General features: G+C 39.5%; 1 protein-coding gene and 2 long non-coding RNA genes across 3 annotated transcripts in view; 2 read left to right on the forward strand and 1 right to left on the reverse strand.

The window, feature by feature from the left end:
- Positions 1-24,296, reverse strand: part of LOC149654191 (uncharacterized) — a 164,064-nt gene that overhangs the window by 109,260 nt on the left and 30,508 nt on the right. The window lies entirely within an intron of this gene.
- On the forward strand, positions 7,235-8,066 carry LOC149654192 (uncharacterized). The gene is made up of 3 exons (XR_016370530.1): positions 7,235-7,457; positions 7,520-7,606; positions 7,681-8,066. It is a non-coding gene; the product is annotated as an uncharacterized LOC149654192 (long non-coding RNA).
- On the forward strand, positions 8,199-8,581 carry LOC149654193 (uncharacterized). Its single transcript, XR_016370531.1, has 3 exons — positions 8,199-8,235; positions 8,303-8,455; positions 8,520-8,581. It is a non-coding gene; the product is annotated as an uncharacterized LOC149654193 (long non-coding RNA).

A 24,296-nucleotide genomic window follows, 5' to 3' on the forward strand; every position in this document is an offset into this window, starting at 1 on the left:
ATGCGATATATTTCCTTCATTGCCTCTTATATCTATCAAGGCCCGTGCATTGTGATATATTTCATTCATTGCCTCCTATATCTATCAAGGCCCGTGCATTGCGATATATTTTTCAAAACAACAACAAAAATGGGAAACCCCAACTCAGAAACATAATAACGTTTTCATTGGATACTTTAAGTTTATATAATCTTCTTGACACGGAGAGGTAATATTTTGGTTTTCCCAACTTGTATGTTTCCGAACTGTTGATGAGGAATTATTAGTGTCATTGTTTATGAATATTTTTAATCGCCTTCAAGAAAAAACTTATCTATTATTAATCATTTTGTGGAAACTTTTCTATTTTGGATTTTTTTACTTCACTTTGTGAATAGTCCCTCTTTATCCTCGCTGAGCCCCCAAAAAACCCTTTCAATAGATCTAAACTCTAGAATTCAATAGGTTAATTTCCGTAGCTAAAAAATAAGCGCACGTGCAAGAGAGTTCATCGGACCTCACCTCGAGATGGAAATTTACCGCAACCCCACGCGAGAGGAATCTTTTTGGGTAAACAACTGGGAGGCTCCGCTGAGTAAAAAAGAGAGATTACAATTTTAAACCTTTTATTACCACTTCACTTTCAAAACTTGTACGGGAAAGACCTCGCTATACTAGCAGGCAAGGAAAATAAATTTAGTTGTGTTTTTTGTTATAACTCGGGACTTCTTACTTGACTTGTTTAAACTCGACCTTTCATCTTCGAATCAACTCTTGGTTTAGTGACTTAACTAATAACTTAGAAACCTTGTTTTTCAGTCGGCAAGGTTTTAGTGCCAAATTAGCTCTCCCCCCTTAAAACGAACTATTTCTCCCCCACATTTTGGTGCGAGAAACCCGGGAAAGGCGAGTTTGTAACAAGACTAATTAACTTAAAACAAACTAAAAGACTATCGGATTCGTGCTACTTAAAACTAAAGGATTAATCAGGTGCGTGCCGTGCTACTTAAATACTTAAAACTCAAAGATTAATCGGGATTAATCGGATGCGGGCTATACTAACTACGGATTAATCGGACTTGTGAAACTTTAACTACGGACTAACCGGAGAATCGGAACTATGGCGGACGACCAACTAAAACGCGCTGCAAGGGCACTCAAAGCGCTACGTACATCTGTGAGTACAGTGATTAACTCGGTCGAACTTGAGATACAAAAGGAGCAACCTAAACTTGAAGCTTTTGAGCAAGCAATCGCGCTACTGGACTCAAAAGAAACTGAACTTAAACATCTGGATGATCGGTACCAGACACTACTAGATGGAGCGGTATCTGAAGAACAATTTGATCAAGAACTGGCTTCGGCGATCGTAATTATGGAAAAACTGGTGATTTCGCGAAATCGCGCGAAACGGTTTATTGCGAAGTCAACGCATCATTTCCCTGGGACTGGTCAAAATCAGCAGCAGTATCGGCCTCCAAGCGTAACGTCGAGCGAAGGCAGGAACCAGACAGTGCGTCTCCCAAAACTGGAAATGCAAAAATTCTACGGCGATTTCTCCATGTGGCAAGCCTTCTGGGGACCCTTCGAAGCGGCAATCCACAACAACGAGAGTCTGGGACCAACAGATAAGTTTTCTTACCTTAGGGGATTATTAGGCGGTGACGCCGCTACGTCTATACGGGGTTTATCTTTAACTGAAGAACATTATAATGAAGCAATTAGGATTTTAACTAATCGTTTTGGGACAAAAAGTGTGATAGTTAGCGAGCATAAAAACAATCTGTTACAATTACCAGCTGTGCATAGTAGAGATGACATAAAAGGGCTCAAAAAACTACATGATTCGTGCGAAGTAGAGGTCAGGAGCTTAACGTCTCTAGGTGTCCCTCAAGAACAATACGGTTCCTTTCTAGTGCATATACTTGGAGGGCTATTGCCCTCAGAGATGATGTTAGAATTTAGTAGGGGTAGAACTTGTGAAGATGAAGATACTGAATGGGAAGTGTCCGAGCTTTTGCAATTTCTTAAAAAGGAAATTGTCTGTCTAGAGCGTGTCAGGGCGGTCACACGACCACAATCAAAGCCTAAAGAATTCAAGAAATTCAGTGAGAAACCAAATTTTACACCTAGACAGACAAACTACACGGGGAAGCCAGCCATTCCAACCGTGGCTTCTTTGCAGGTCGCAGTGAATGACCAAAATAATGCTAACCCACAGGGCGATCCAAGTCTCTGTCCTTTTTGCGAAAGCTCTGATCATCACCCCCTAAATTGCAATCTTAATATTGGTGAACGTAAAAAGAGATTATCAGAAAAGAGGAATTGTTTTATATGTTTGAGAGGGAAGCATCCTGCCATGCGTTGTCGCTATAGATATAGAAGCTGTGGTTCTTGCGGGCGTAAACATCATCAAGCCATTTGTGACAGCAATACCTCTAACGCCCCCCACCAGCAAGCCCCTTTAACTGGGCAGACCCAAAATAATTCTTCTACGGGGTCGGACACGCGACAAAATTCTTCAACGGCGGTTGTTTCGACGCACTTCACGAACAACCATCAACCGGAAGAAATATTACTACAGACGGCCAGAGTTAGGGTTATCGGTCCAACGGGCGCCTCTCTCAAAACGCGAATATTCTTCGATAGCGGCAGCCAAGCCAGTTTCATAACCGAATCACTCTCGCGCAAGCTAAACTTAGAAATCATTGGAGAAAAGCCTATAAACGTGCATAAGTTTGAAGGGGAAGCTCCCGTTCAAACTACTAGAAAAATCATTCAGCTGCAGCTCCAAAACGCGAATGATCCTACGCAAACTTGTTCTATTAAGGCTTTTGAAGCAGGCTCAATCTGTGGCGCGGCCTTCTCAGTGCCAAGTCAAGAACTAATCGGAGAAATGGCAAACCGCGGTTTAGAAGTCGCGGACTACCCAAGCGACGGAAACAATGCAGAACACCCTATCGACATACTTATCGGCTCTGATTGTTATTGGGAAATCGCTAGCGGGCGTACAGAGCGTCTAGGAAAAGCCCTCGTGGCACTAGAAACTAAATTTGGATGGGTCGTACAGGGACCCACGGGCGTCGCCACTGTTTCTGCGGTAGAATCACCTTCAGTTGCCGTGAATACCGTCACCATAACTCGAACGGAAGTACGGCCTGTAACTCTAGCAGCTGAAGAATCTCTATCCCGCCAAATTAGGTCTTTATGGGAGTTAGACGCGATGGGCATTATGGATAACGGTCATGTCAAATCACTCGAGCAAGATGAAACACTTAATCACTTGGAAGAAACAATATCCTTCGTCAATGGAAGGTATCAAGTGGGATTCCCATGGAAGACCAACAAAGACCAACTGGGAAATAATTACGTCATAGCGAAGAAAAGGACTGAAGGTCTTTTGAGGAAGTTAAGAGCGAATCCGAAGCTCTACCTTGACTATAGTGACGTAATTGCTGAACAGCTGCGAGTCGGTATCGCAGAAGTTGTACCACAAAAGGAAGAGATCGTTTCTCATCCACGAATCGCGGTATACTACATCCCACACCAAGCCGTCATACGAGAAGAAAGCGAAACCACAAAGCTGCGAGTGGTGTTAGATGCATCCTCTCACGCATCCGGCATTCCATCACTGAATGACTGCATGAACTCGGGACCGAGCCTCGTTCCAGACCTCTTCGACCTATTGATTCGATTTCGCGAACACGACATAGCCCTAACCGGAGATATCGAAAAGGCTTTCCACCAAATCGAAATCAAACCTGAGGACCGTGACGCACTACGTTTTCTGTGGGTGAAAGACCCTAGCGACTCAGAAAACCGCGAACTACAAACTTACCGCCTAACTAGGGTGCCCTTCGGGGTCACAGCTAGTCCCTTTTTGCTCTCAGCAACTATCAAGCACCACGCGCGGAAATACTCAGAGACTCACCCACTCGCTAGCAAAACTCTCGATCAAGACTTATTCGTCGACGATCTACTTACGGGAGGAACAAGCGTCAAGGAAACTTATGACATGGCTATTGACGCAGCGAAGATAATGAGCGACGCTGGAATGAAGCTCCGAAAATGGAAAAGTAACTCCATAGAACTAAAGAAGCTCCTGGGAGGCGAGATAGAGCCGGAAAACCCAAATGAAGCCTTGACCAAAGCGAGATCGGTGAAGGTTTTGGGACTCTCCTGGGACGAGCAAAAAGATTCCCTATACTTTGACGTGAGTGCTCTACTCCAGTTTCTACTAGACAATGGCAATACTAAACGCTTTGTGCTACAAGCTGTAGCAAGGATCTTCGATCCCCTTGGATTCTTAAGCCCCTTCACTATAAGAGCGAAAATGCTCATCCAAGAGCTCTGGCAGAAAGGGTTACCATGGGATGAAGGTCTACCCAAAGACTTATCTGAGAAATTTACAAGTTGGTGCGGAGAGTTACCAGAGATGCGACACGTGCAAATTCCACGATTCTACACACTAGATTCGACCAAGGACGCGTCAACCGGAACCGAGCTCCACTGCTTTGTTGACGCGAGCGAGCAAGCTTACGCGACTGTCGTCTACATCCGCTACCAAGATAAACATTTCAACTACCGTACCACCCTCATTGCCTCGAAGGCTCGCGTGGCACCGCTTAAAAAACTCACTCTTCCGCGACTAGAGTTAATGGGAGCTGTCATCGGAGCCAAACTGACTCATCGTCTCTTGAGCCAATTAAAAACTAAGCCGGCAAGGATCGCAATGTGGACCGACTCTATGATAACATTGCACTGGGTACGTGGAACCGCAAACAAATGGAAGCCATTCGTTGCCAATAGAGTTAGGGAAATTCAAGAGATAAGCGACCCAATAAATTGGAATCATTGTTCTGGGAAAACTAACCCAGCCGACTTACCGACTCGCGGAGGAAAGCTCGCGGATTTAATTAGCAACCCACTCTGGTTGCACGGACCTGACTTCCTCCTCAAAGGAGATGCTCCAACCAGAAGCACAGAAAAAGTAGATAACGAGATAATTGAGGAGGAATTGCGACCTAAGAGCCTAGCCGTGACGCAAGTGATTGGCAGCAACGAGCCACCCAGGTCACCTCTATTCCCATTGGAGAACCATAGCAAACTAACTAGAGCTTATCGCGTGACGGCATGGATAATCCGATTCACGGAAAACGCGAAAACTAAAACTAAAATAACTGGACCCTTGACCGCGGAAGAGATTTCCAAAGCCGAGAAGTACTGGGTGGGGCAAACTCAACAGCAATACTATACAACGGAAGTGAGCGCGCTAAAAAACGGGAAGCCAATTGCGAACACCTCGCCTCTGATTACTCTCACTCCCTCACTAGACAAAGATGGTCTCATGACCGTTGGAAGCCGTATTGGCAGCGACAATTTCTCATACAGAGAACAAAATCCATGGGTACTTCCGTCCCAGAGTCGATTAGCTCAACTTCTAGCTATTCACCATCATCAGCGACTAAACCATGTCGGAATAAGCGACACTCTGGGAGAAATCAGAGAGCAGTATTGGATTCCGAGGGCCAGAGAAATGGTCAAAAGAGAATTAAACAAGTGCACCAGATGCAAATACTTTCGAGCACAACCCTCAGCCGCGGTAATGGCCCCTCTCCCCCCAACGAGAACTACACCTGCTCCAGCCTTTGAAGTTTGCGGCGTCGACTTCTGCGGTCCCTTGTATGACCGGGACGGACGCAAAATATATGTCGCATTATTCACCTGCGCTGTCACGCGTGCCGTGCACTTAGAGGCGGTCTCAGACTTAACCACGGGCAACTTCATCCTCTCTTTTCGTCGGTTTATTTCGCGACGCGGGATGGTTAAGACAATGTTTAGTGACAATGCCAAAACCTTTAAACGGGCAGAAGCGGACTTAGCCCTACTTTGGAAAAACATGAAGAGCCCGGAAGTAGCGGACTTCTTCAGCACGCGAATGATTTCCTGGAGATATATAGCGGATCGTGCCGCCTGGTGGGGCGGCTTCTGGGAGCGCCTCGTGGGAAGCGTTAAGGTGGCGCTTAGAAAGGTCGTAGGGTTAGCAAGGCTAACTTTTGAAGAAATTGGGACTGTGCTTACCGAGATTGAAGCGACAATTAACTCGCGCCCAATTACTCATACGTATCAAGACGCGTCGGAACCCATGCCCCTTACTCCTGCTCATTTCTTGGTGGGCCGACGTTTGACAGTACTTCCATCGAGAGTTTTCCCTCGCAATGAACCACAGCAAGTAGCTAGAGCAGATTTAACTAGACGATGGCAATATCGTCAAACTTTGATGGAGAGATTTTGGTCTCGGTGGAGGAGAGATTACTTATTAGCTTTGAGATCGGCACACCACCGGACCAAATGCCAACCCACAAGGGAACTAGAAGTTGGCGATGTAGTATTAGTAGAGGAGGCTAAAATACCCAGATTAATGTGGAAAATGGGTAGAGTATGTGAAACTGTTAAGGGCAGGGACGGAATAATCAGATCTTGTGTTTTAAAGTTACCAAAGGGGAACACTATTCGCCGCCCCGTTCAATTGTTATACCTTCTAGAATGTTAAAAGAAAAAAAAAGTGATTCTGTTAAAACTTAAAAATCTTGTTAAACTTAATTGTCTTGACCTTCCGTCAAGGGGCGGGAGTGTGTTGATGAGGAATTATTAGTGTCATTGTTTATGAATATTTTTAATCGCCTTCAAGAAAAAACTTATCTATTATTAATCATTTTGTGGAAACTTTTCTATTTTGGATTTTTTTACTTCACTTTGTGAATAGTCCCTCTTTATCCTCGCTGAGCCCCCAAAAAACCCTTTCAATAGATCTAAACTCTAGAATTCAATAGGTTAATTTCCGTAGCTAAAAAATAAGCGCACGTGCAAGAGAGTTCATCGGACCTCACCTCGAGATGGAAATTTACCGCAACCCCACGCGAGAGGAATCTTTTTGGGTAAACAACTGGGAGGCTCCGCTGAGTAAAAAAGAGAGATTACAATTTTAAACCTTTTATTACCACTTCACTTTCAAAACTTGTACGGGAAAGACCTCGCTATACTAGCAGGCAAGGAAAATAAATTTAGTTGTGTTTTTTGTTATAACTCGGGACTTCTTACTTGACTTGTTTAAACTCGACCTTTCATCTTCGAATCAACTCTTGGTTTAGTGACTTAACTAATAACTTAGAAACCTTGTTTTTCAGTCGGCAAGGTTTTAGTGCCAAATTAGCTCTCCCCCCTTAAAACGAACTATTTCTCCCCCACACGAACTGAACCAAATCGGATTTCTCGGTCAAACACAGTCTTGGCTATGTACAGGTTGGACTTCTATCGGTTTCTATTGAGAAACGGTTAGAAAATTACAAATGTAACCAGTCTAGCGCGGAATATCCGATCAAAGGGAGGCCTTGGGTGCCCTATAAGTCCAAGGAAAGGGGAGAAGTTCGAATATAACCAGAATGATCTAATCATCCGAAAAAATCCCTACAGCTTAGGTATAGTGTAAAAACCTTTTACACTTATTACTGTCAATGCAGTAAGAAGTTTTAAATTTAAGCCGATTGAACAAGTGATTTCTTACGCGGTCGGTAGCCCATAGCTCAAAATACCTGAAAGATCAAGGAAGTTCTTTGATGTCAGCCAGGTAAATTGAATTTACAATTTGAAGGTACATAATGTTTACAAATAAATATGTTAAAACTAAAAGACCTATCATAGTGGCAGATGTTTGTCTATTTTACCTGAAAACAGTTTGAAGTACACAGCACGAGGTTTTGCCAGGAGTATGAGTGGATAGGCCAATAACATAAACTCCCGTAGAGTTTGTAACAGTGATTGCTAATCGATTGAACCTCTACATTATTGAGTGAATAGGGAGATTCAGGGGCAACCCTGCAATTTCAGTTCGCTTGTCCACCCAATAACACCGAACAAGTAAAAGACAGGAACAAGGAGAGAGTAGAGAGCCATATTCGTGGACAAACAAATACCTTATCCGAACCGGCGAGTTTGGTAGTCTATTTCGGGGTAAACTGAAATGTATTTGAAAACACTATACCACCAGCTTGCGTATACACTTTGGAGTCAGTATTACTTGTCATTTCGGAAGAAGGCGAGTTTAAGCCCCGTTATACTCTGGGTATGATCCCCAGTGATATTGACTCGGTGTATGTCTGTTGGTTCTCCCTCTTTTCACCCCGTCATACATTATCGCCATTTCCCAATAGGACTCGGTTGGGACTTGGGAGAGAGCGAGTCCCTCAACATCTCCCGGTACGTTCTATAGCCCTCTCTCTTTGGTATAGAGTACATTTACTGAAAATCTCCCTCACTTCATTAGAGACGTTGCAGTCTCAATATTGATGCGAACTGAACGTGCATGCAGTTTCCCATCTCGTACTACCGTGCGGGAATCTAGAATCTATAAAATGCCTTTGAATCTTACAAGGTTTGCTCGCAGGGTCTTGAAGGCATAGACGATCCTTTTAACAAGGTACTTTTGAGGAAAATTCAACACTTCCCTTGAAAATAAATGACGTTACCGATATTTACTATAGGATGCCTCGACTACAATATGGTGTGCATATTGTATTGGAAGCCAATGTTAAGTTTATACAGGGTGTTTGTGAAAGGTCCATCAATAATGAAAGGGCGTATTTATTGGGCCATTTTGAGTCGAAAATGTTCTATGACATTTTTCCGTCCGGGCCACTGTTTTCAAGTTATGATTGGAGTAATTTACGGATGACCCCTTAAATTTAATTTAGAAATTGAAAGACAGCGCTAATTTAATGAAGGGGTCATCCCTAAAATATTCAAATCATAACTCGAAAACCGTGGCTCGGACGGCTAAATGTCATAGAACATTTTCGACTCAAAATGGCCCAATAAATACGCCCTTTCATTATTGATGAACTTTTCACAAACACCCTGTATAGGAACCGATATTGTCAACGATAAGGTACTGCCGTTGGTGTGTTTTAGAGGAATTTCTCGCGTTAATGCTGCGCGTGGCGTCAGTCTCGTTCGACAACGCAATTCCGAAGCGTAATATGGTTTAACTATCGAAGGAAGACACGTGTCATTTCTCTGTGATATTGAATGAAGAGCGCTTCGGCATTTCATGTTAAATTTAATTGGATATTAAGATTTAGAGGCATAATATTGAACATTGACATTCAATGCGTTCCTTTCATTTATACGACCAACAGGAAATTCTTCGGGTAAGACTTCCCATAGTTATTAGTTAAACCGGCGCCTAATTTAAAACATAGCACGAATGGCCAATTTAACTCGAGTGTAAAAACCAGAGGGAGACTTGATAGGAAAATCGGAACTTCCCGCTAACTTTATAATTTGACGCTACATGGGGAAGCTGAGTTTACGATTATACTGAAAGAGCTTGTTAACTTCGGGGTCTGTCGGGAAATTAATACACTTCCGATTCTATTGCCTCCATAAGTTGTCGTGAATCACGCTGTAGCCTGTACTTATTGGGAATTCAAGAGACGGACGACACTTTAACAACGGAGTTATATAGGCTCTAAAATACTACCGGCAACTAGAATACGAATACCGGCGATATTTGTTAGCAGGTTAGTTTGACGTAAGGTTGGGTCCAAAAGAGCGGCCATCCCCGCCTACGTTAGACTAAACTCCCGTTCAGGATCAGTTTCGAACCACTACTTGTACGCCTATGAAGCAATGAATGAAGTATTCATACGCTACAGTTTCCGCTAGTATATTTAACTGCCCTTGAACAGGAGTTTACTGCATACCTACCAAGAGTTAGTTTTGTTGTAGTACATTTAACCCCGAGTTTGCAATAAAACCAAAGCTAAGCCAGCGTTATTTCAACGGCTTTTAAACCGTACAGTATATTGTGTTTACTTATAGCTTCGTTGCATATTCATTCTTAAAAAAGTTACAACTATACGAGGATGTTTTGAGAGATCGTAAAGTTCTGTTCTCAGATTCTATAGGGACGGCGTTCCGCCTCATTCGTCCGATGTTTTGGAGTTGAAAATTTCGGCCATTTTGACATCTGGACCAACTTACACACGATGCCGGGTTTATTTTGAATAGACCCTGGGACCCCCCACTCTTTTAGACGGGCCTTCGCGCCATTCTTTGTTAGATTTTTCCCACCCAAAACTTTAAAAATGGGGTAAAAATATCAATAACCCGCAAACTCGATTGAAATGTCTGTAACCGACTTGGGTGGATAACTTTTAAAAGCCTATATAATATATTCGTGATTCTTGGGTGTACGGATATGTTTACCCAAAACGCTCGTCGCTCGACACCCTAGAGTGCTTCCGAATTGGAGAGTTTTGACAGACGAATTTGAGAAGCTTCATTTGGTCTAAATTCGATCTACTCAAGGGCCATATACAGTAGATAGACGGGGAAAGACAGATTGATATTTGGTATTTTGATTTTGTGCCGAGAGAAATGGACGTGATCTAAAAAAAATACATAAATTCAAAAAATGTGTTGGAAGTGTTTTGAATATTGAAGGCTAAACCGATCTTAAAGGCCGACTTCCACCGAAAAGGGTTCTTACGAACTGAAGACCGTGCATCGATTCTTAACAATAGAGCGACCGTGCCAATTTTCGAGTCCCCACTGGAGGGGTTCTTACGAACTGAAAACCTTGCTATGCGGGTTCTTACGAACTGAAGATAAACAATAGAAAGTCTCTTAAATATTTTATTCCCGATTTTTACGACCCTCTGAAGGAAAATATCTATTGTTTATCTTCAGTTCGTAAGAACCCCCGTATCAAGGTTTTCAGTTCGTAAGAACCCCTCAAAATTTTGTCCAGCGGGGATTCGAAAATCGGCACGGTCGCTCCATTGTTACTCTCGATGCACGGTTTTCAGTTCGTAAGAACCCTTTTCGATGGAAGTCGGCCTTTAAATGTCCTGAAAAGCAAGTTACCACAAACGTATTAATACACTACTTTCTAGTAAGCACTTTAGTCCAAATAAATTATTTCAAACGTTTTCTTGAGAAAATAAAATTTTGGAAAACTAAAAAAAAAATATATGAAATGATAAAAAAAAAGATTTTTTCTGCACCCTGAGATTCGTACCATCCGTTTAGAACTGGGCAAAACATAAATCATATAACCTGAAATAATCCGGCAAACAAAGCAAAATCACACAACTGTCTGTTTTTTTAAGTAAATGGTTTTCGTGCACTAGGATGCATCTGTCTTAAAAAACAAATAAATAACAGAGTTTTGTTTTTGAAAAATATAGTAGGTAGGGTCGTTATATTTTCGACCAATACCGTACATACCAATTGCGGTGTATAGTAGGTCTATGCATAATAAAAATATATATATAAATTATTACTTTTTTCATTTTGGAATAAAGCAGCTGCGTGTTGCCTTGAAAATATTTTAGACCTCAAATACGTAAAGACAATAGTTCTGACTAAAATATTTCTCAGCGCTTTCCTTAAATATGCAATGATTATGGCATTTATACGTAAATTTTAAATCATTATTTTCTATCTGGTATAATAAGTGTACAATAAATTCAATTTCTTAAAGTGAACCTTAAAAAACACAACACTTTTCAAACACGATAAAATTACCCCATCTCTTTAGCCTTATAAAATCAATTTGGGAGTTTTAAAGTCTATTATATCTGTACATTTAAAACAAGAACACTTACGATTACCTAATAATAAACTCTACGTGTTATCGTAATAGAAAATTCCATGAATTCCTTCAGAGAAACAACCCTTAGAAGGGGTAGGGGGGACACCGCCATCTAAGATAATTATCCTCGCCGCTAGAGGCAGTTCGAGTTGGCTAGCCTTCCCTGTATACTAAACTCGGGCTCCATCTGGAGGTGCCTCGGGAAGGTTGTACAAACTTTCTATTCCAATAAGAGATCATTAACATTTAGGGATATTTCCTCACCACACTTGTTTTGTCCGTCTGTGGATACCCACTATACTATACATACACGAAACACAAACAAACACACAAACATACAAACACTCCGCTTCTTTAAGCTATGTGTTAAAATCGTAAGTAGCTATAAAATGGGTGAAAATAGCCCGAAATTGGCTATATACTCTATAATAAGTCCTTTCGCATAAAATCCAGGGATATAATCTTATAGCCCTTTTATATATAAAATTTCCCCCTCTATTCTCTGAAAATTCTCCTCTCCCCATTTCTTTTATTACAAAATCCTTCTAAAATACGAGCTCACTTTGCAGCAAGTATTTAGCCTGATTCAATAGCATTTAAACTACACTATAATAGACAAGAAACATCGTCAAGACGTCGAAACCTAACGCCTATTTGTCTTCTTCCCTGAAGGCGCTTGAAGTTCGCTCCTGATTTGCAAAACGGAGCAAGAAAATCGCCCAAGCTTTTTTCTTTCTTCGTGAACTGGATCCAAGTTAACCTGGCATAAGAGCATCGTAAAAGGGCCATACTTTCCCCGTTTAGTATCTAATAGCAGGATAAATTGTTTAGGGTGAACATTGGGTGCTACTAACGTCACAGTCTGGGGAATTTGGACGCGACGCGTGAAGAAGAATGAATGTGCACAGACGGAAGAGACAACTTTCTTTTTGGACTTTTCCGGGACCCATTGAAAATCAGACTAATACAATACATTTGGTTGCCATATATTCCTATATACTATGCCATATTCAAAGAGTCTCATCATTCAAGAAAACGGATTTAATTTGGACTTCATAGAAATGAAATTTCCTAAATGTATCCTAAAATATACGAAAAAGGGTTTATATTTTTGGGCGCTTTATGTCACAGATTTGAAAGATGATCATACTACATAACGACAATATTTAGAAAGAGTAGATAAATAGCTGTAAGGTTCTCATTGTAATAATTATGGTTAGGGTTAGGATTCATTAACTAGAGGACACACGTGCCCTTATGCCATTTGAAGTCCAAAAACTTAATTTGCTGAATTTACTTTGAAGTAAGGTTTTAAATGACAGTTAGTTAATTAATAGTTAATATTAATTTTAAATCAAGGTAAATCACTTGGTACCATCACGGCCTTAAGGTAAAGGTAAAGTCCTCATTTAATTATTTTAAGCAAGCCTTGTTTTTGAATAAACACTTTCAAATAACAATCTTGCAATCTTTTTTCTTATTTTTCTTTTTAGTTCGTTAAATCAGGGCCAAAAAAGAATAAAAACAACTTAATTATTCCGTATCATTAGCGTCTTTTCAAGAATCAAGATCACCCCCCAATGTGAAGTCATCCCCCTTGGTGCAGATTTCATTTTTTAATGATGCAAAAGATCCACGCCAAGGGACTGATTACTACCGCGACATTTTTGGCTAGCAATCAATATTAAATTTTAATGGTAATTTACATTGCAATAATTAATGACTTCTCGTTAACCAAAAACTAAGAAAAAGAAAATTTTCTTTTAAGAAGGGATTTAAAAACTAATTACCACAAAATGAGACTTTATCGCTTTTAAAAAACGCTACAACCAATTTTAATCACAATCTTTTGCTTGACCCACTTTCTCTATAGCTGCATAGTAGCTAAAAGATTTACTGGTGTTTTGGAATGGAAACTACCAAGAAAAGGAAGAAAAAAATTCAAAGCTATCTTAATGCCTTTTGATAAATTCTATCTTAGGAAACTTGATATTTAAAGCTTATCAATGGCTTCATATTTATTATTCATACCAAATTACATACGTATTAGCATTTATTAGAGGCTCTCTGAAAGGGGCGCTGACTATCTTCAAAACTTTATGTATAAAATTGTGATATTTAATACGCGAGCTTCGAGCAAAATGAATTTAAAACAATAGCTTTAAATTTAATTCCCCGAAAACTTTAAAGCATGTACCAAGGCTTAGTGGTTAGGTTAGCTCTAAGTCAATGACTAGCTCACGAAGTATTTCTTAAAGCCCCTGAAAACGGTAAACTATTTGACAAGTAAATAAATGCTAATTTCAAAGGCAGTAACACGATACTTGACCAGTAGACAAATTTTTAGCTTTTTTTTTGGCCGTAAATATATAATTTTGTTTACCAAAAATATATATAATTTTTTTTCTTTTTGCCAATCTTATATCAGATTTTTTTGCCGAATTTTTTCTTTGGGTCTGTACCATGGAATGCGTACAAAAAGAAAAGTAAAATAAAAGGGTCTGCAAAAAAAGAAAAAAAATATGACAGGCAATGCCAAGCACATTCAGACATCTTTCTTCGAGCGAGCGCGTCTAGTGACGCGTCTTCTTCGGCCCTTGTCCCTGAACCCAAGCAGCGCCCCAATCGTTATAAGCAAGGCGTTTGATTTTAATACGAAAGATAGACTCTATACAGGCGGGAGATACGTAAAAAAAAACCCAAGCTGCCAACGGAACGTGTTTCACGATATAGAAAAGGGATGAACAGGCGCCGATCGAAGCCTGTCTAAAGCTCAGCAACGCGCTGAAAGAATCTATACGAAGAACCACGGCCAAGGAGAAAAAAAAATTGAGATCGGTTTACATCAAACAAGTTGGGAAAACCAAAATATTACCTCTCCGAGTCAAGACGACTACTTACAAACTTATTTGCCCAGATATGGAAGTGTTTCTTAAGTTAAAATTTATGAAATATTAAAGCAGTATACAAAGCATAGCAAATATACTGTAAATCAGACGACATTTTACATCCAATAATGATATACTTGTACACATTAAAATCATCCGATGGGGGGAAAAACGGGAAATGAAGAGATAAAACTTTGGAGGGATATTACCTTTACGTGTTTGTAAAGGCCTGATTTTCTACTCCTCAACTGTATGCCCTCTATGTTCAAAGCCATATTCACAACAGGGTTGCCATGTAAACACTATCCTCTCGTTTCACCTCAACAATTTTCTTAGTTTTTATAAATAGTTCCGAAATTATCCATCAAATTAACTTCTCGAAATCGTTCAGGGATATAAGTTTCCTCCATTGCTGCTACGTCACAAATGCGTTGCTCAACGAAGTAATCGGCTCTTACAGCCGATGACTTCGATGCCTCTTCGCTTACAATCGTGACGTCAAACCGGAAGTTCCGAAAATCGTTCAGTGGCGAATGCGCATTCAAAGGAGCCTCCGTTGAGCGTTACTGAACGCGCCCAAAATCTAAGCCTAATTATTTAAAAGTGTATTTAACTTTCGGCTCACTCTGAACCGTTAATGTCTCTGCATTACAGAAACGAAAACCAAACCCAAGCGTTTACTTTTTGGTTCACTAGGCATGTTGACAAATAAAAGTTCATTTGACCAACATAGTAGCGTTGTGCTTGTATTCACTTTAGAAAGGATTATGCTATAAACAGATGTAGTATAGCTTAAGTAATATATAAACATCCATTTTAAATAATAATATTAAAAAAAATCTTTGGAATATCAAAATGAAATAGAGCTTTAAAGCTACAAAAGTACTAAATGCATCAAAATTACGAAAAATATTTCCACATATTCACTTTATTAAGGATAAAGCGAATATTATGGTTCTGTAGGATTTCTTTACACATCAAAACAAAACGAACTTTTAACGCAGCGCACTACTGTAACAACGGACGGACACACACAGACAAAAACATAGACTGCTTTTTAACTCTTTCCGTATTAATTTTGAATTGAGAAACAAGATTATCTTAAATATTAAAATAAATATAATTAATATTTAATAATTTCTTCGTTAGTTATTCGCCTTATTGAACCTTACATCGTTTTAAAAAAGAACAATTAAACAATCTTGAGAGACTTGACTAATATTGGCGTTTGAAATGAAGCATACGCCGGTTGCTTGGCCTTACTCAAATAGGTAGTATATAAGGGTGTTGAACTACAGCTAAAAGCAAGAAAAACCGCAATTGCGAAAACCTTTGGTGGCGATCCCACCTTAGAGAGGCTAGACGTTTCTCGTAACCCTAGCTGATCGCCGCGAATGTCTTAAACCCAACGATGACGATGGAGTAGAAGCCAGGTGTACAGACTGGTGTCCAAGTGGAATGGACGAAGACCAGAAGATGGTGGTGATTAGAAGCCAGTATGTACAGACTGGTGTCCATGTGGGATGGACGAAGACTAAAAGTTGGTGGTGAATAGAAGCCAGTATGTACAGACTGGTGTCCAAGTGGAATGGACGAAGACCAGAAGATGGTGGTGTTTAGAAGCCAGTATGTACAGACTGGTGCCCATGTGGGATGGACGAAGACCAAAAGATGGTGGTGATTAGAAGCCAGTAAGTACAGACTGGTGTCCGTGTGGGGTGGACAAAAACCAGAAGATGGTGGTGTGAGAACTCAAGTAGAGGAGCCATTTCCGTGACTGTGAAAGCAGTTCGGAAATGGCGAACACGTTTGCTCCGATTTGGAAACTGCGAACGCGGTCACGTGGGTGTAACAACAGACACACACACACACAGACACACACACAGACAGACACACACACAGACAGACACACACACACACACACAGACACACACGATCGTTACAGAACCTCTCCGTGACATACGTCACTCGGAGAGGTAAAAAGTTCGATGCATTGGTTGACAGCCTATACCTCCGATAAAAGTATCTCAAGGGCCTGTAATCATTTCAAGGATAGTTATGAAAAAACGGAAAATGGCAAACAATGTGTACCTTGCACAAATTTCTAGAAAAAAACATAACTCTAATGCATAGTTTCACTTGTTCAACCATCTGCAAGCCTCTATTTACCATGAATTATATTACAGTTTCATAGGGGTAGATTTTGATTGCCTCTTTGGTTGGGTAACACCTAAAGTCAATATGACGCTAAAAGATTTTGTCATCCATTAAATCATCACTTGAAAGGGGTATTAAAAAATAATTAGGTTTTATTTTAATTATTATATTTTATCAACCGTTGACCTAAATCTGTGCTTAACACCTTGATAACGTGAATTGCCATCTTGTTGGCAGGCCAATCCATCGTAATAGTCTGTAAGAGTTGGTCCAAGCCTTTAGGGACATCCAAAAAGGTACAGATCGAACGAAGTACCTGATGTTTGACCAGACACAGAAAATACCACCTACATTAGCTATTTCGCGAACCACCACTACTAGCCATTACTATCCCCAAAGGAAGCATTTCTACTCCTCGATCCTCAAGCCTGATCTAGAAGCTATAGGGAAACGCAGCTACCTTTTCAGCAAGAACTTGCGGATACATACGTATATATGTTCGATAAAAGGACCAGTCAAGCTAACCGGAACATTTATATATATAGTCCATCCACCTTACGAGCCAGAGTATTCCAGTACCACACGGCAAGACATTTTACGCCTACTGGGTAACTACACATGCCAGTCTTCCCTACAATTCGTTATTACAAGATGAACACCAACATCGAAGTTAACCAAAGGAAATCAAGACCAAAACGCGCTATAATGTTGCCAAGTTATATTGTTTCTTCGATACCAAGACGCAATAATTCAAATCATAAAAACTTTGCACTGGGTATATCTCTAAATCTGGGTAAATACTCCCAATGCGCCGCTTTCAACTCTGCTGAAATCTTAAACTGACTTTCTACCACCGGAATTCTAGGATGGGGAATCGAGGCAGGGTCATGACCCCTAATGTCCATCAAAAAGGAAAAAACCTGAGACGCGCCAAAGAAAGCGCACGAGAGAGAGAACGAAATGGGGCCTATATATATACGGAAGTCAATGTCACTTAAGACTACTATCAAGGTATAAGAGAAATACGAATCTCCCATATTGCAGTCTCAGGTACCATTGACCAAGAGTATGTTTCTAGCGGATGTGTGGGATAAAGAGAAGGATGAAAAATGAAACTTTTTCCTTTTGCAGATTTTTTTTCGGTCCCTCAATCGCCCCAAACCTGGATGGTTCCCTGCCGGTGGTTATATGGTGGACGCAATAAGCATCCCTAACGTGGTAGATCTTAACAGAGAGTGTATCGGATTTTTTTTTATATTGTATACGATTGTAGGCAACATTGGGGTCGCTATCTCTATAGCAATTTTATTTTTCTTCAAAGCAGACGTACCGTAAAGTAGCGTAGCGAAACAAATCAACAATAATTTTCTTCTGGTCCATGGATTCACTATGGCGGGTTTAGCGAGTAAACCAACCCCTAAATGTCCAAACATTTTGTCTGATAGCGTTTCGTTTCGGTGCTTGTACCAATCCACCTAGGGTTATTTTTTTTGTCCTGACCCTGTTGTTGAATGTCTAGAAAGTAAAGATGGGCCAGCTATAGTTGAGTTAGGCAATTTTTCCGCTCATAGAACCGTGAGATTTAAAAAGCGCGACAAACATAGGTTCATGAAGTCCATTTATTTGTCCGGGATTTTAGTATAGAACCAGTTGGTCAATTTAGACGTAACTCTGAGTTTGATGATGATGACCTGTAGTTTGAAAATGAAGATTTTGTTGGCTATGGAACATCCCAAAGAACCATTAATAATTGTAAGAAGCTTCATCAGGCTTTGAAGGTTGGTTTCGTTCACAAATTAACCACCGACGTTCGTAAGTCAATTTACACGCCGAGATTCTATTGAACATTCTTTGGGTTAGACCCTAACTTCGTTCAAAGAAGAGTCTGTGGGGGAAGATCCAGTTACTTAGAACATAAGGAACCATTCTTCTAACCCGCATTGCCAGATCACGCAGCAGCTTGCAGGCTTCAGACAACTGAAGTTTCTGCCCACCTTTCCTCAAGCACGACGTACAGTACATTGTACAATGTTCTTTCAGTGGACAAGACCTACCAAGGAATAAGGAAGCCCCTTACACAAGAGAAGAAGCGGCCTCCGCTCGCCAACCCACGTTCGTAGTAGGGGCGTCCATTTTTCACGGTCACCCGACCGTTCAGCTAAGCAGCTGATGTAATTCAGAATGAAAAGTCTCGGCCGGCAATAGTCTAGTGAGAAAGATGAAGAATGAACTGGGAGAAACGGGATCCCCATTGCATTGTTATCCTAAACAGACTTAAAATCTTTACAAATAGCGCGCAGCCAGCAGCACACGCGGATGGTGCGAAAAATAAGTTTTAACGAGGATGAATTCGAGTGTACGTGAATGAATCAAATAGAATAAACGAGTGTTTATTCTCATGGAATTTATATAGAGACAGAGTTTTTCTGACAACTAGCCGTGTATGCGAGTGATTATGAGTTATGGATGAGTCTAGACTTTTCGATATAACCATGCAAAAGTCATTTTTGCTTGAACAAAAGCCTCGCGAATAAAACCTAATAATAAAACTACACGTATCTCACATTTTTGGAAGAATCAGACTACCAGAGCCCCGTTTATGACTCTACCGTTCAAACCTTTATGATGTTTATGAAGATAATGAGGAAGGCCGATAGCTTCTGTAATTCACTGGTTTCTCTAAACCTACAAATGAACTAAATTGAGCATTTATAATTAAATTAAGTATGATGTAAAATTTATATCTTCATTTCAACTCGGCCGCGTTGTAGGCAACATAACGGAAAATATTGCGTTCCTATCATTGTGTAACTTTAATCATTTTATTTTAATCAGATTTGTAAGTATTAGCCACTGTATTTTTGCTCTAATTGCCTAATTAGAGGTACCATACGCCAGGGCGTAACTTAAATAATATTATCAAGATTTTCTTGAGTCAAATTTCTACATTTTACAGGGGAATTATGCATAATAATTAAATTTGTGGGTAAAGTACCTTGCTAACAGCTTCAGTATAGCACTCCCCTTTGTTACTAGAATACGTTCGTGAAATCGAGGGGACAACAAGAAAGGCAAGAGGCAATTCGAACCATAATCCAATTACCCAACAGCGATGAGAACCACTCTTATAATTATATTTAAACTTGTTTACCTAGCGGCGAACATACACCTAAAACTCTTAAAGCGAATTATCGGGTCAATAATGTGTGTAAAAGCGCTTATACGATATGGGCTTTGGCTTTCTTCCCATCAAATGAGTAGCAAAGCGGTTGGTTAGTATACAGTAGAGATATAGCTAAAATGCAAAGGCTTAACTAAAATAGATAAAATTCTTTAAGCCTTGGCCAAGAAAATCTTATCCAACTTAATTCTCTCAAGCTATAAACACAGTATTATTATTCTAAATTTAGGACTACACAAATCGGGCCAAAATAAATAAATATTTCGTACATAAATAACTAAGATAGGTATTGGACCTCTTTACTCAGTTAATTGGAAATTAAATTTAACATAACTCGGATAATCGAAGCTTGATTTTGGACAGGAAATCCGTATTGCTGTCACCTGCGATTGTACGTACGCCTGCCAAACCGATGATCACGCAACACATCTGTCCTTTTCTTAAATTACACGTAATCCAAAATATAATTGGCTAAACGCACGTAATCAATATCAAATATCGTGATCAACAAATTAGTGGTCTGCTAGATCCTAAAGAAATTATATTCCAACCGCGCAAATTTTAGGAACTCAATTTTTTAACCGATGAGTTTTTTTTTTCTTACAACTTTGGATATTACGGAGCTATAGGTAATTCGAAACCGATACCAAGCTCACACCTGAATGCTAATTTGAAACAATTGCAGTCTTGAATTGAGTCGGTATTCTTCGTTGTAAGACCCGTTTCATACGATAAGTTTAGCACATTCGAAGATTGGGTAAAATCGGGGGCCGAAAGATTGTTACCGTGTAATGGATAAGTATACTAAAGTTACCGTCTGAATTTTTTTACAAAAATCGTGAGAAGTTCGTAAATGGACTGTTTCAACGATGAACCTCGGGTTGTTTCATTCTCAACTTCTACTTCGCTTAAAAATTCATCATGATATAACGTAAGGCGTGTATTCTGGGTTGGTCTGTAGATACTGTTACTAAACAATTATGTTATAAAGCCAACTTTCCTCCACTTTAAAACTCGGTATAAAAAATTAGCTCCAGGGCTGGGACTAACAACGTTACGAAAGATCAATTACAGTTGACCCTAAACATTGAATACTCTGGTATAGAAGTAGGCTTTTTATATACAGTCAATTGATACTGTCCCACCATCGAGATGATTAGTCTAAGCTTTAGGGTCATCACTCACACCTGTACTTTTCTTATTTGTCGAGATATTTCGACTTCCATACGTTTATGTCCGCGGGCTAGTTCACAGTTGTAGAGAAGTTGAGAATCACGTTTCATAGGTTTCCCCTCAAAAAAATATATATTCTTAGATCATGAATCTATGTAATTATCCCAAAGAATAGTGAACTTTTAAGAGTTGTTACGTATGAACTAAATATTTAGAAGTGTGAATTCATTGACGATTAGGTATGGAGTGAAAATAGGATATTATGAAATTTATTTTAATGAAAGGATATTTAAGGATAAAGTGGTAATTAGACTAATTAACTGAACAAAAGCAAGATCCATCCTATGACCGTCTCAATGATGTCTGTCCTGGTTATTGATATTACTGCGGACAACATTAACAACAATATTATTGGAAAAATTTGGATTAATTCTTACAATTTTACTGTATACAGCGCCGCCATACGGACAGGTAAACCTCAAACATACGGGGGTCTACGGAGGAAAAGCCGAAAAAAACTAAAAAAAGAAAAACCACCCTGAAGGTATTTTTATTGGGGTTCAAGCTTTCTACCGCCTTGCCTTACTTTCCAGGTATGCACTTGGGAGAGAAAAAACCCGATCCAACCAAACATGTTATTAGAACAAGAACTATACTATCATATTAATATCTACGTGTGTCAGAGTAACTCTAAAACACTCCGTTTAATAATGTTAACCTTAATAAAGAGGTAGCTCAACTGTACAAACACCACTAAAAATGAGGCAGTAAGCAAATTCCATTGTTTCTTTAAAAAAGCTTGCTAGATTCACAAAAGTATTCATGTTTTTCGTGTATCCACACGCACAGCCACACAAACTCAAGGCAACTGATTTATGCAACCTATAAGCTAGGTTGTGGATATAAACCACACGTAGCTAAAAACGTTCAGAATTTTTACTCGAAGACAGTCAATTTAAAATATACCGTGCATTGGAAGAAAACCTATAGGCATGGCAAGTATAGCAAACGAAACAGCGAAATCCAATCCTTCTCTGACATACCCAACTGAGATAGCTTTAAAATTGATTCTCATACGAACTGAGTGGAGATATTACGTACAAAGAGCTAAAATCATCTCTAGACCTAAACGAAAGGCAATGTTTGCTCGAACAGCAATTGGAACAGAGCTCTACAGACTCGAAAAACATTTATTTCGTTTCAAAATTTTAAAAGGCTTTCCTTCAGGGAAATTCCGTAATGAAAACACATACATTATCTTAATTACAAACTGGTTTACAGAGTTTGTTTTCAAAACATTAAAAGGAATTATTTAATGTTTGAACGAGTAGTTTAACTATCGCTTAAGATACTTGCGTTAATTACAAATAAAAATTAATGACAACATATTAATTTTGGGCCACTTTTAGTGAAAGATATTTAATAATTATCGAGCAGATGTACTTAGTAATAGATTAACTAACTTATCGCGTCGCAATTTTCCAAGATATCCGAGGTTTAAAAAACGCTTTCTCTACAAATCTAATTTCAGCACAAGCCTAAGGATTCTGGAGTTTCAATGATCAGTCCGAGGGGTAGTGGATCTCACAACTGTACACTTTGAACCTGGTTACTTAAAGAAAACCCTAGTAAACACTTGAAAATATGTTCATATATACTCTATAACGGAGAAAAAACACGTTTTGAATACGTAAATACATTTTTTCTTAATTTATGGAAGGTACAGTGGGATTTCTTTTCAATGACAACCATTAATTTTGAATTTTCCGCACGATTTTATTTTTTACTTTTTTTACCTCTCCGAGTGACGATGACGTCACGGAGAGGTTTTACACTGAACGTGTCTGTGTGTCTGTCTGTGTGTCTGTCTGTCAGACCCCACGTGACCGCGTTCGCAGTTTGCGTATCGGAGCAAACGTGTTCGCCATTTCCGAACTGCTTTCACAGTCACGGAAATGGCTCCTCTACTTGAGCTCTCACACCACCATCTTCTGGTCTTTGTCCATCCCACACGGACACCAGTCTGTACTTACTGGCTTCTAATCACCACCATCTTCTGGTCTTCGTCCATTCCACTTGGACACCAGTCTGTACATACTGGCTTCTAATCACCACCATCTTCTGGTCTTTGTCCATCCCACTTGGACACCAGTCTGTACATTCTGGCTTCTAACACCACCATCTACTGGTCTTCCGTCTATTCCACATAGACACCAATCTGTCTCATTGGCTTCTACTCTATTATCATCGTTTGGTTTTAGGATATACGCGGCGATCAGCTAGGGTTACGAGAAACGTCTAGCCTCCCTAAGGTGGGATCGCCACCAAAGGTTTTCGCAATTGCGCTTTTTCCTTACTATTATAATGGAAACGAATCGTATATATACCCCAAAACTTGAAGAAAGCGGGCAAGAGGGGTACCCTTCACTTTAAACGTCAATATTAGCAAAGTTTAAGATGATAATAGGTATAACTTTATTTTAAACCATTTAACTATTATTAATGTTAATTATTGAAGATTAAAATAATTAAAAATAATTATATTTATTTAAATATTAAAGATAATCTTGTTTCTCAACTCAAAATTAATACGGAAAGAGTTAAAAAGCAGTCTATGCTTTTGTCTGTGTGTGTCCGTCCATTATTACACTAGTGCGTCGCGTTAGCAGTTAGCCTTGTGTTGATGTGTTAAGAAATCATACAGAACCTTAATATTCCCTTTTCCATAATATAAAGTGAATATGTGGAAGTATTTTTCGTAATTATGTTGCATTTAGTACTTTTGTAGCTTTAAAGCTATGTTTCATTTTGATATTCCAAAGATTTTTTTTAATATTGTTATTTGAAATGGCTGTTTATATATTACTTAAGCTATACTACATCTGTATATAGAATAATCCCTGGTTTAGTGATTTCATGAAGAAAAATAAAACCTGGACTCCGGCGGGTATATTAAATATCATCCGCAATAGGCTTAGTGAAACAAAGAGTAAATAATTGAGGCCTGAGGTGAAGTAAACTTGTGGCTTTGATTTTCGTGTCTGAAATGAAGAGACATGAACGGTTCAGAGTGAGCCGAAAGTTAAATACACTATCAAATAATCAGGTTAAGATTTTATAATAGAAGAAAAGATCATGGTGGCAATTAGAACAGTAAAAGGGCTAATGGTAAACGGGTAGTATAGCTACAGACTTTTTTCTCTTTATGGTGCGCATTGACTATTAGTGCGTCTAGCTACAATTTAGCTTTGGTGTTATTTAA

Source organism: Phalangium opilio, unplaced genomic scaffold, assembly GCF_054372755.1.
Source record: "Phalangium opilio isolate 3A_F unplaced genomic scaffold, DU_Popi_V2 ptg000079l_1, whole genome shotgun sequence".
Taxonomy (NCBI): domain Eukaryota; kingdom Metazoa; phylum Arthropoda; class Arachnida; order Opiliones; family Phalangiidae; genus Phalangium; species Phalangium opilio.